Here is a 13,042-nt window from a genome sequence, read left to right as displayed (position 1 = left end):
AAAAGCAACCATCTTTATGAGAGGAAACACCGACCTGGTTGAAGTACACAATGACATAGAGGTGCCTGTTATCCAGCCCACATAGCTTAAACTGTCAGCCACTGCTTTGAGACACTAACTGCTGACATTTAACAAAGACAGTGAAGTGACCTATCGTGCTCTTTTCTGAACATAAAGGTCAAAATCTGAACTTGGGGTTTCACAAGCTCGGGAGAACAATACTAAGAGTGGAGCCAATTTAATAAATATTTATGCTAGTTATGCACTTAAATTAGCCTCTGTGGTGCAGAATCATAGACAACACTAGGACGGATGAAAGTTGAAAATGTAAAAATTTCTCAAATGATTCACACGTCCATATGCTTCATCACTCCACTGTTCTGTCAAACTCAAACTACAAATGCAATGGTTTTACAAATATCTGATGACATTTACATTCTGCTTTTTATAATGTGTTGAAGACACATTTGACATATTTTATGATTTTGGCAGAAAAACCGAGCTGCCAGTACACTGAACTGAACCCTTGGCTCAATCAGCCATTAATAAACTCGACGAGGGAATCGGCATCTCCCACTCATCTGTACACGGTGCCCGATGTTCTGTCTGTTCAGCCGGTGTCCCAGCATTGAGTGTTGGTTGTAATTCTCTCAAGAGATTGGAACTGACAATCTTCAGCGTGCCAGGCACAAAATCCTGTTTATCTGTCAGGAAGAGCAGATAAAGCCCACCACTCTCTCCCAGCTCTGGCAGTAAGCTGTCCCTTCACACAAAGTCTTAGACAACATGAAGACAGTAGCCCAGGCCAGATAGCCGTCATCAAACTACTGACACCAAAAAGTTTGGGTGATTGAGGGAAACCCAGGACAGTACAAAACCCATGCTGGGCCTGTCTAGAACTGAAATGAATGTGACTTTGAAATAAGTCTGTGAGAGTTCTGTGTCTATAATACATTGAAGCACTGCGCAAGCCTTTTTACAAGACAGATTTCTTTTCCAAAAGTTTGCAGTGGCGATGGACTGGCGACCTGACCAGGGTGTATCCCGCCTCTCGCCCAAAGACTGCTGGGATAGGCTCCAGCATCCCCGTGACCCTTAATCAAACGAAGCAGTTTGGATATTGAATGAATGAAGTTTGCAGTGGGTATCACATTAACTTATCTGACTTCTTTTGTGGTAAAACACTCTCAATACAACTTTCAAGACCAGTGTTTCTGGTGGAGAGGCTAAAAAAAAAAAGCGTTTTCATGTGAGAAGGCTTAAAAAAATGGATTATTGAGTGTAAAACGTGGTTGAAAAGGACAATTGCAGAAGTTGGAGAGAAGCAGCAGCTGCTCCTGCCTTGTGAGCCACAGTGCCAGTGGAGTGTGAGAGGGGAGTGTTGATGGGCTCGCTGGGTGGAAAGGAGTGATGTGAGGCTAAGGTCGGGCAGATGGTGGCTGATAATGAGGGTGAAAAGGTGTGGGGAGGACAGGAGTCGTGCTGTTCTCAGGCTATAGCTCCACAGCAAAGGCTCTGCACTTGATTCAGGACCATGCGGGGAGAAAGAGAGGGTGGGAGGTAGAGGGAGGAATGGAGGAATCGGCCCTGTGACAAGGGTGAGCCCAGCATCTCCGTGCAACCTTTAACAAGCACACCCATCATCCCATGATATCTGCACTCGAAGGCACCGAGCAGTCACTTAAATGTTAAAAATATTCAAGCACTCAGCTCTGCTGAATTCCTTAACTCGTTTAGATACATGGACTTTTCAAATTGTTTCCTTGCGTTTTGACCTCGCCTTCATTAGTGAGTTGACACTAATACATAATTAATCAGAAACAAATGAGTTTGTGCTAATAAAACAGCAAGAACTATGACATGTAGAGTACACTTTGTTTTTTTATTGTCTCGGGTCCAGCTGGTGGACATGTACCCTCTATTCAGCCCAAGCTGATAATTAACTGGAACAATGAACAACATTTCAATTAAGGTGTTTACATGAGTTGAATAAGAGATATTCCCTTCATAAAACTGTTCACATCCTGTGATTGATACAACTGAAAGGAAATGGGGACTTTGTGTGATCAGACAAGGATCTGCTGAGTCATTGATACATGTAACTGTAATGACTCCAAGTCTAAACACTTCTTGAGATTACCAGGATACAATTACTGACATCAATATAGTATCATTTGCAAGTTAAGAAACACTGTCCTTATGACTCATGTCTGCATCGTGTCTGTCAATATATTTCAATCTTTCTAATTTCCAACATCATCATTTCATACTTACTTCCTTAGAACACAAATAATGACTTTTTTTAACCGTGGGAAATCTGATCTAAGAAAAATAAACCAAAGTAATGGTGTTCGAAAAAGCAACATAAGTCATAGAAAGCATGTTTGGTAACCTACAGTTGGTGTTTTGGCAGATACAAATGATAACTCTATGTCTAGCTTGGCAGGCAATGAATGAAGTAAATAATTTTGTTTATTCATCTTCAAAGTGAACATTCTTTCCCATTAATATTACTCCCTGACGTATCACACACCCATTGGCTGTGTGCTTACATGAGCATACATGTTGTTTATGCGTTACTGCCTAAACAAAAGTGCAGCGGAACGGTGGGCGAAATTTGAACCTGATAATTGATGTGCAAAATAAAAACAAAAATACTGTTGTGGTTGGATGAAGCTTGTTACAAGAAAAGAAAGGAGTTAGGGAGACTGCTGATGAAAGAATGGGCGAGACAAACAGGAAGAGGACACCTAATACAAAATGGCTTCTGGGTTGTAATTTTGGTGTTAGACCAAGAAAAAAAACAAACAAACAGATGGAACCTAAATTGTAAGGTGAAAACTGTGACCATTAAAAACAGCACGTAAGATTACTTGCATGCTGCTGCATTTATAATCTTGATTGTTTACATGGCAGCATCCTATTCAGAGTTAAGTCTTAACTGAGTTCATAACAGACCATTGCCTTGCATGTTAATGTACCCACTGAAAGGAACTCCAACATAACAGAAGCAGAATTTTTGCACCAATATAATCGAATAATCACCTGTCTGAAGGTCCTTTGCAAACAAGCCTGAAAAACTGAAAAAAAAAAAAAAACCCTGAAATCAGAATATCATGTAGTGACAAAAAGATAGTTGCTAATCCTGGCTAGTTGTCATCATTTCTGCTGGCAGAAACGTGTGCTTCAACAGTTTCACATTAGCATTCTAATGGCACTTCCCATTAGTGTTGACAATGCTTTTTAACAATTCTTCCTTCTCCTTTTTGAAAACAACAGCAAACAAACATCACAAGTTCTTTTTAAAACAATTATTCTAATTAAGCTTCATATTTGTAAAAAGAAAAAGAAAAGGGCTTTATCTAGGTTGCTTTCCCCACCCCTCTTTCTGCCTCATTTGGATATGATGACAGTTGACAGGCTCCACTGAGTTTTTCATTAACAGCTCATATCATCACCAAAGTGCTGGTGGTACACAGGAAATGATATTCTGGATGACATCTCATACACAATGCATCACAAGGAGACACAGACTCTGTCTCTTTGGTCCCCCTGGGATAAACCACTGATGAACCTGCATTTTCATTATTGATCTAGAAGTCAAATCATAGGGTCAAAGCCACAGCTTTGGTCCTTTCACAGGAAAAAGATCTGTCAGAGATGCAGAAACCATGATCACAGTCAATATTTTTGTAATCTGAGGCATTTCATCATCTCCTCCGTGATCTCACTGGAGGGTCTTTGTTTTGCAACAGAAAATGTAATTATAAGACTCATTAGTGCAGAGCCTGATTTGGTTTTCCTTTGGGTTAGTGTACGGGAAAGTTACCAGCTCTCTTGATCTTCATTTATGACACTGCTTTTGATACAGCGGCATGCCCCCGGGGCTTCTGAGTCAATACCGGTATCAGTTTAAAACCTTTCATTAAGGTGGGTATAACACTTCAGTGGCTACCTTATTTTCTCCTTTATCTTGGAGGCTGGAAGGAGCAAATAAGGCACAAGTGAAAGCCTAGGCCCTATATGGGATCAAATCTATTCTCTATTATTGCACTGCCATTGCTTGAGGCCCGTCAAGCTAAAGGTAATGGCATTGCCTGTGATAAATTTATAGCTCAGCTGCTTCATATCCATGAGGGCCGTAACAGGCTGGGAATTGTCCAGATTGTTGGAGTCACAACTAAAATGACAAATGACCCTCTAGTGACAAATCAACATGTCATTTATAATGCCATTCAAATGACTAAGTATGCTTTAATGGCAGCCAATGTGTTATATTTACACAGTGCAGTGTGAACAGAAAGGGTTTGCGATGAGATGTCAAGCTTCTGGAATCATCATACGGAAGGCAATGCAGTGATGCTTACAGGTGATTATGGCAGCTAAATCTGAGTTGCCCAGGAAATCCGGAACATGCAAGCAACAGGATGGCGCCCAAAGGCTGATGGAACAGTCGGTGAGAGGTGACATCGTGCTAAAAGCTCAATGCAGACCATCAGAACAACTTGGCTTGGATCCTGTCCATTACAGCTGCCCTTAACGGATTGGATGGCCTGACTTTTCCGCACTTCACTCAATCCATTTTCATTCATTTGTTGCCTCCTTGTCACCAAGCCGGTCGGCGAGACGTTTTTGTGCCAGTTAATCAATACTCAGGCTGAATCAAGCTGGCAGGGTTTCAGCACAGCTAAGCTAACAGGGTGTTTAAATAGCTCTACATTTCTATCTTTTATATGGCATAAGACTGTCTATTAAAACAGGACATGGTTCCTGAAGGACCTAACTTTTGTCATCACATACTCAGTAGTAATTGGTTTACAAAAGGTTAATTACTCAATAGATACTAGGCCATTGGAATTTAATTGTGCTGTTAAATGCCTCGGTTGTGGGCCGTGCTTTGGCTATAGCTCATTTGACTTGGAATGAATGGAAAACTGTTTGGATCCCAGAGGACTACTAAAGTTGCTAACTGCTGCAAAGAGCTTATTCAGATTTGACGCACTATATCAGTGGTAGATTCTCTAGAATACCTTGGGAAGCTGCAGTTTCTATTTTTCATTTACTAATTAAGCACTTTTCGTGATTTGTTTTTCGCCCCTGCAGCTTTTCATTCAGCCTTAGCGCTGATAGATATACACGAGTCAGCAAGATCAGTTGCACAGGGGAGCTGTGTCTCCCTCAGCAGATAATGGAAGCATTAAAATGCCAATCTGGGATTTTGTGAGTACATCAGTTATGCATATTAATTCTTGTATTCCTCAACACTATGGTTTGTATGGTAAATGGAAAATATGCTCACTGCATTCAGTTGATTGTAATTTAATACATATCTGTTTAAGCAATTTTTCTCAAGTGTTTTCGTCTCAAAAATATTTAACCATGTTCACTGAAAAGATAAAATCTCCTTTGATCGCCATTTATAAACGCAAAAAGCAGTTTACTAATTCACTTAGTAAGGCGTATGTTTAATCGTAGTATTTATTCAACACTGCACTGTGAACACGACAAGAAAGGCAGAAGAAACATGGTTTCATATTTAGAGTCTTTGCCATATTAAAAATAAGCTTGCAGGCGCCGCCACTGTGCCAAGGGAACAATTTTTAGGTACATCCTGTCAAGAACACAACATAATGGAGACTTTAATAAATTATAAGAACAGCATCCATTCCCGCTATCAGCTCATTCCAAAGTGGCTGAGGCAGAGCTGTATCAAATGAACCTGCAACAGACATCTCTTTCCTGTTTATCAAACATCCCCTGGCAGGTCTGCTGGAATTGCACACTATCAACTCAACTAAAACATAATTACTTTGTTTATGTGCTTCCTCTGCCCTGCCTCTGAGGGCAGATGTGACCCAATTATGACAACTGAGTGGCAACTGGCTCGTGGTGCTTTTGCTATTACTGTGTGCTCCAGCAAATCTAAACAGGTCATGTTGCTGAACTAATGCCATCTAACTTGACAGTGTTGGATAAAAATATTCTGTGATCATTTTGTAGGGTTTGGTTTGTGGTAGAACTCCCAAAAATTCTGACATATTGGCATCTAGTAGATGTGTTAAGATGTTCATCAGCAAAAATTTTTCCAGGAGGAACTAAATTTTAGGATTTTCTTTTCCAATTTGTCACAATTGTTCTTTTTGTTTGTTTGTTTGTTTAAAACTAATTCACATCACAGTCATCAACATAAATGACCGTGATGTGCCAGTCTGAATAGCTCCTGTGCAGTTTTATTGTTTTTTGGGTTTACAAAACTTATCAAAACTGCCTTTTGGTAAAATTACAGTTTTGTACTTTCTTGTAATTTTTTTAAATAGTTTTTTCATTTTTTTTTCCCTTGTGTGCAATATGTACTGCCTCTGATGGAGCAGTGTACACTAGGGAGAAACTGCTGAAACTGTCGAAGACGGCGTATGAAGTTTAGGCAAAACTAAAGATGCTAAGACAGGGCTAAGATAAAGGCTAAAATGATACAATAAGAAGTGGAGGTACAAGCCTTTTCTACCCTTTTTCTCATAGAAATGTCAACTCACAGCCAAAGAAGCATGATGAACTAGAGGTGCTTGAGAAGAACAAATAGGGATGTAGTGCAGTTTAATTTGCCTTTCGGAGTCTTAGCTAAATGACAACATGCTGAATTAATGCATGGATAAAGATCATTCTCAACTTTTAGCACTGATCATGTGACTTGCACGTTGGCAACAAAAAGATAAACAAAGAACTGTCTACTGCTACCGTGTCAGCAGCTACAGCTTGCCTTTCCTGTTGAAAAATACCATGGTACATTGGTGCTGTGCCTCTAGATATTCCAATCAACATCCCATGGATGGGATTTCATTTTCCAGACTGCCTGCTGACTCTGAACAATGGGATAAATGTGTTGCTGCCATCAAACCAGATAATAAGAAGCGCTTTCTGCTCTGTAGCGAGCACTTTGTTGGTGTTAAACAGCGAATAAACAAAAAAAAATGGCAAGTTTCTCGCACAGTAAATGTGACTGCGATGAAGCTGGTTGGATATTCAGCAAATACATTTACACCATGGAGAAGGGTGTGAGATTCATATGGGGGCAAGAGTTTCAGCATTACTGAAAAGTCACAGAATCCTTTTTTCCATTGTGGAGTCATGTAACAGCAGCAGTGGTACAGTTGTAGGAGTTTCCAATAAGACACAAAAAGTCAATGGATTTGTTGCTACTGTTTTTGTTTTTTTTTGGTTTTTTTTAAGGATTCTCTATTATGGTCTGAATACCAAAGTATTACCACTAAATATCACTGACAGCAGGTCTATTTCTGATATTCTTTGCATTTAGTAATGCAAGTGGCAGAGGTGTGAGGGCTTTCAGAACATGACAAAATAGCAGAATGTATTATGGGACAGTTATTTCGTAAGGAAAGTTTTTTTTTGTAGATTTCCCTGTTTTTATTGTTTGAAGCCAAAATCAATATTGTACAGCTGCAATCTGCTTTGTCCTGCCATGTTTCCTTGTTCACTTGTTCAGCTGAGCTCCACTGTGCTGAATGGGTTGAAGTGTAGTCAAATGCTCTGTTTCTTTTTTCTGTTTTTCTGGATTTAATAGTCAAGATCTTTGTGATTTTTTTTCTGCAACAAGCTCTATAAGAATAAATGCTACTTACTTACTCAATGACATCATCGCAACAGAAATGTGTGATCATGTAAGATCACAAACTTACATTTTCTACTGGTGTCAAAAATCTACTGGTATTGTTGTGAATGATACACAAACTGCACACTACTGCCACATACAGGAGTATTCAGATGATGTAGCTCACTGGACAAGGCCTTGAGGAGGCCTTCACAGACCAGAGTAAAAATGACTCTCTTCTCCACTGAGACAAAGGAGTCGATGGAAGATTTCAACAGATATAAAACATGTAGCTATCCAGTCTGTGTACAGACAAATATCTGGGTGTAGTTCTACAGAGAAAGCTGGAGTGATCTTTCAATGCAGACACAGTGTACAGGAAGGGACAGAGTCGCCTTCTGTTCCTCAGGCAGTTCAGTTTCCTTCAATGTCTACAGTGAAATGTTGCAGATGCTCCATCACACAGTTATTGCAAGAGAGCTTTTCTATGCAATTGTTTACTGGGAGAACGACACTATGGACAAAGGCTGTAGGCGTCTAGACAAATTGATGAAAAAGACCAGTTCTGTACTGGGTATGGAACTGGACCCTATTAGAACTGTGGTGTCACAGCAGATGAGGAGGAAACTGCAGGGCATGATAAACACCCCCTACATAATAACCCTGACAAGACAGTGAATCAGATGCAGTGAGAGGCTGATCCGACCTCACTGCAGGACTGAGAGGGTTAAGAACTCCTTTGTCCCTACGGCTATTAACCTGCACAATAATCCAGTATGTTCCCCATAACTTAACATGCAGGGATCTCCAAATCCGGTCCCTCAGGGCCATTATTCTGCAGGTATTGGATGTATCCCTGACATTATTGTTGCTGATGAAATTGGGCCCTTGCAGAAAAAGTTTGGCAACCACTGGGTTCAAATTTATTGATAAGATATATTTCCCCCATGGCAATGAAAATATCTTTCCATCTGTTGATCGATGCATTAGCCTATCCTAGATAAACCAATTCAATCCAATTCATTGTGGTCTAAGTATAATAAAATTAAGACAAAACCACTATATGATCTGCTGACATAAGCCAGTTCATGCCTAGCTAAGGAAACCAGTTGAGTGACTTGAATCTTCTCTTCAGTGCAATTCTCCATCCTGAGCATACCCTGAGGATAAGCAGCCGTAAAAAGGAAAAACTCTAAAAACAACTGCAGTGATATCAGAGAGGTCTTGGTACTGAAGTAACCCTATGACATTATGTGGACCAGGGGCACCCAAGTTTGGTGCTCGAGATTTACTATCCTGCAACTTTTAGATCTTGGAGGCCGAACTCGGATACATCTGTTGTAGACAATATTTCAAAACATATGGAAATTTGGCAGTAAAAAAAACAAGGTATATCATGTCATGTTTTAGGTAAACTTAAATGAAAATAAGAATTTACTTTCTTATTAACTGAAATGTGTTCCATTTATTTTTTAATATAGTTGCTTAAGTCCTACAGAAAAACAAAACACCTCTTTTTTAGCTCTTAAAAGTTCACAGAAACAAACAAACAAAAAAATCAGTGCACTTTTTAGTTTCCTTGGGAAAATAATAATAAAATGGTTGAAAAAGCAATACTAGTCAGAACTTGAGAGGGTAATGGGATTACATGCCCAAACCAAGTACCAGAAATGGCTGAGGCAGGTTTAATTCCAGAAATAATAATAAAAAAAAAATCTGTTATAGTCACATAATAATTAGCATTTCAGAATGGTCATCAGTATTAGAGTTATTAATCCCTCCACTAAATATAACAAGCAACACAACACAGTACTGTTGTACCCTATTGTTTTTCTAACAATACCATTTCCAAGTAAAACAGCCATTTCTCCAACACAGAGATTAGACCCACTGCTGACACATCTTCTGTGCACAGGTCGCCAAAAGCACTGATAGTAATTTTCTTTATTCCGCTCTAAGTGACATGTGTCATGCTTTTCCTTTGTTCTCTTTGCTGTATTGCTTGTAGGGTTTTGATGATAAAAAGCAATTTCTTCAGCAGTATCAACACAGTGACATACAATTGAGATAACAGGTGATTTTTCCCCCCCCACTGTGTTATATAGGCTACCTGTTTGTTTCACTGTAACAATTGAGACTTCTGTCTATACAGCCTCTAACATCAAGGCAAAACAACTACCCCTGAGGCCACGGGTATGATTGAGGCTGGTGAAATTAGATTAAGCGTCAACTTCCTGCTGTGGTTGTTGTGAGAGATCCTGCTGCCAAACATTTGACAAGAATGTCATGCAGAAACCTGCAGCCACTTCAGCAAAGCTGCCAGCCCTGGCATCTGACCTCTCCGTGTGTCCGGGCGGCAACAAGTGCTTTCCATCTCCTCCGACTGCTCAACCTGTCAATCTGCCTATTCAAAGGTTCCCCCTTTCCCCAGGAAAAGCTCATTTTCCTTTCCCCTTGGCCCAGTCAGTCTGTGTCACTTCAGTTTAGATTTCACTGCATCACTGAGGCCTTGCACGAAAGCTCCCACCGAGGGAGTTGTGTTTACTGTTGTGTTCCTGCTGTCCAATTAACCCTGTAGGGGACAGAGGATTAAAAAGTAACCCATGTCGCTGCCCATCATCAGGACAAGCAGCAACACTTGCATCACACTGAGCCTTTTTAAATGTAAGGACAGAGCAAAAATGCTAAAACAAAAGATTTGACTAATATCCATCAGTCATCCATCACGTCAACAAATATTCAAGTCAAGATGAATGTCTTCTGTTTTTCCTTCCCTTGTTTTTTTTTTTTTTTTCTCATTGCTTTAAATATGCTAAACCTCGATGTCCTCTGGTGAGCTGCCTGTTTACCGTCAGGTCTATGGTCTGCCAACATCACAGAGAGGTTGAATCTTAATACAGCCTGATGCTTGTCTAGCTTCCAATCTGCTGCAGATTGCAAGCCTGTCTGGGAGAGTAATGAGAGAGCGGTTCTGCCACAGAGATTTCCCTCAAAGTCTGCCGGATTAGGAATTCACAGGAGCTGCTGCTTCTGGAAGACGGCAACCCCCATTTCTCTGGAAATCAATTCTAATTTTGCCTTCAGTATCGATATCCTGCTCATGGTTCTCTTTCATTTAGCCTGACTTTCTGTTTCCTATCATTCAGTATTTTAGCATTGTTACTCTGCTTAACTTGGTTACAACTTCCAGATTATTAAACAAATGGAATCAGATACTTTCACAGTATCTCATTGGGTGTAGCAGATAATATCTGGTTGAATGGGAACTACTTTTTAGGAGTCAGTTAGTTGCTAAAGTTAATTAAGAAAGTGCCTTTAAAAGCTTTTTTTTCTCACCAGTCTTCTTATAAAGGGTTCACGGTATTTTGTTGGTGTGTTGCATCTTTTTTTTTTCCCCTCCTTGCTTTCACGTCAGTTGTCAGGTTACCAGTGTGAGAGCATGTTATTGCAGCAGAAAAATTGCCTGAGGCAGCATATTAAAACAGGGTCACAGTCTGGCTTTCCCCAGGGCTCCTTGTCAAATTTAAGATTTGATGTAAAAAGTATGTTTCACTTGAGGGTGAAATGTAAGAACCGTCTCACCAGAACAACAAATAATGAGTCTGACTACATCAATAAATAAACCGGAGATACTGTAATTAACCTTAAAAAAATAAGCATCATTTGAAAAAGAAAACCAAGTTGAGTTTAGTTGCAAAAGAAAACTAAGAAGAAACTGCTCTTGAACTATTTTTTAACTTGGCAGACAACTTACGTCAAGGAGATAAACTCGTATTGTCCAACACATTCAAGTAATTCTGATATATTTTTCTATATATACATTTGTGTTGCATCAGAGGTTATCATCAGCTGTAGATGGAGCACAGGAAACAAATAAATCTAAAAATGGTCACATATACTGACAGAGGGCTGTATTTATAGTAAATACTGAAAAAGCCTCTCTAAAAATCTGGTAGCATTGAAGAAATTGCTACTTACAACAGATCATAAGGTTGCATCTTGTCCTCTGTCTGCCATGCACCAGCCCAAACACAGAAATCAGTGATTACCATAAACAGTGAGTAGGATGAAAGAGTTTTTAGTACGTGGAGCAAAATGAGCTGGCCAAACTAGTCCTAAAAGGGGAGCTGCGCTGCTATCAAATGGCAGAATGTAGCTATCAACCCCATCATCACAAAATTGTCCTTGGCAAAGGCAGCCAGGGCTTTTTTGTCATTTCCTGTATGATACGAGTAGCCGAGTAGAAAATTGCCTGGCACAGGCTCATCGGTACGTACCTGTTCCTGTAGCACCTCTGCCTGATTATTGCCTGATTATTTTGTTTGTTGAATTTTATTTCTGATACTGTAACTCACAGGCCTTTATTACATTTTGTGCATGGTATTTTTTTTTTATTTCACAATAATACTAATCACTCCTACTTCCTCAGACATGAAAGAGACATGACAAGTGGAAAAATCAAAGTGGGTGCGTACTATGTTATGGAACTAGATGAATTAGAGATGAGCAAAGTCGCCACTTCAGATTAATTTTACATCACTCACCATTTGTGATCATGGGGTATCAGTTTAACATGACTACATTTAAAGCTAGACATCTCAAACACCTTCCTTTTGGCTTCCTTTAAGAAGTAGCTTTTTACAATTACAGGTTTTTGTCAGATTTAGAGACTTTCAGATGCAAATGTGTGCAGGATAGCTGACTGTACCTGGGTAGGAAGGGTGGACCCAAATGCTATATTACTTATGCAAGCTAGCTAAAATCTTGTTGAAGATCCTACATTACCAAAGCAAGGTCTATCTCAGGGGTGTCTAGCTCTGGTCCTTGGGGGCCACTATCCTGCAGCTTTTCAATGTGTTTCTGCTCCAATACACCTGACTAACTAATTAGTTTTTGTACTGAATTTAGGCTGTTGGATCCATTTAATTTGAGTCAGGTATACTGGAGCAGAGACACATTTAATACCCGCAGGACAGCAACACTCGAAGACTGACTTTGGACACCTTCGGTCTATGTAAACATAAAAACATAAATATATCAGGATTAAACTGCACTATTCCTTCACATTTCACTGCCATACCTTGCTGCTCTGGAAGAAGAGACTCTGTATGACCATTAAAAAAAGAGTATTAGTCAGCTTCCAAGTTGAATGCCCTGGTTAGATCCAGGGTTTGTAGAAGTGTGTTTGCTTGCAGGGCAAAAACAAATACAAGCTTTTCAGTAACCACTGGTGGTGCAGTTTATAATGCATCATCCAAGAAAATGCTTATAAATCTGTTTGGATGTCTTAAGGAAGAAGGAACCCTTAACATGTAGAGCAGGGGTACCCAAGTTCGGTCATTGAGATCTACCACCATGCAACTTTTAGATGCAACTTTTGTCCAACATGTCTAAATAAAATGAATGTCTCGCTACCATGCAGGTGCACAGCTTGAT

Source organism: Telmatherina bonti, assembly GCF_933228915.1.
Source record: "Telmatherina bonti genome assembly, chromosome: 2".
Taxonomy (NCBI): domain Eukaryota; kingdom Metazoa; phylum Chordata; class Actinopteri; order Atheriniformes; family Telmatherinidae; genus Telmatherina; species Telmatherina bonti.
Note: the sequence above shows the minus strand (reverse complement) of the source record.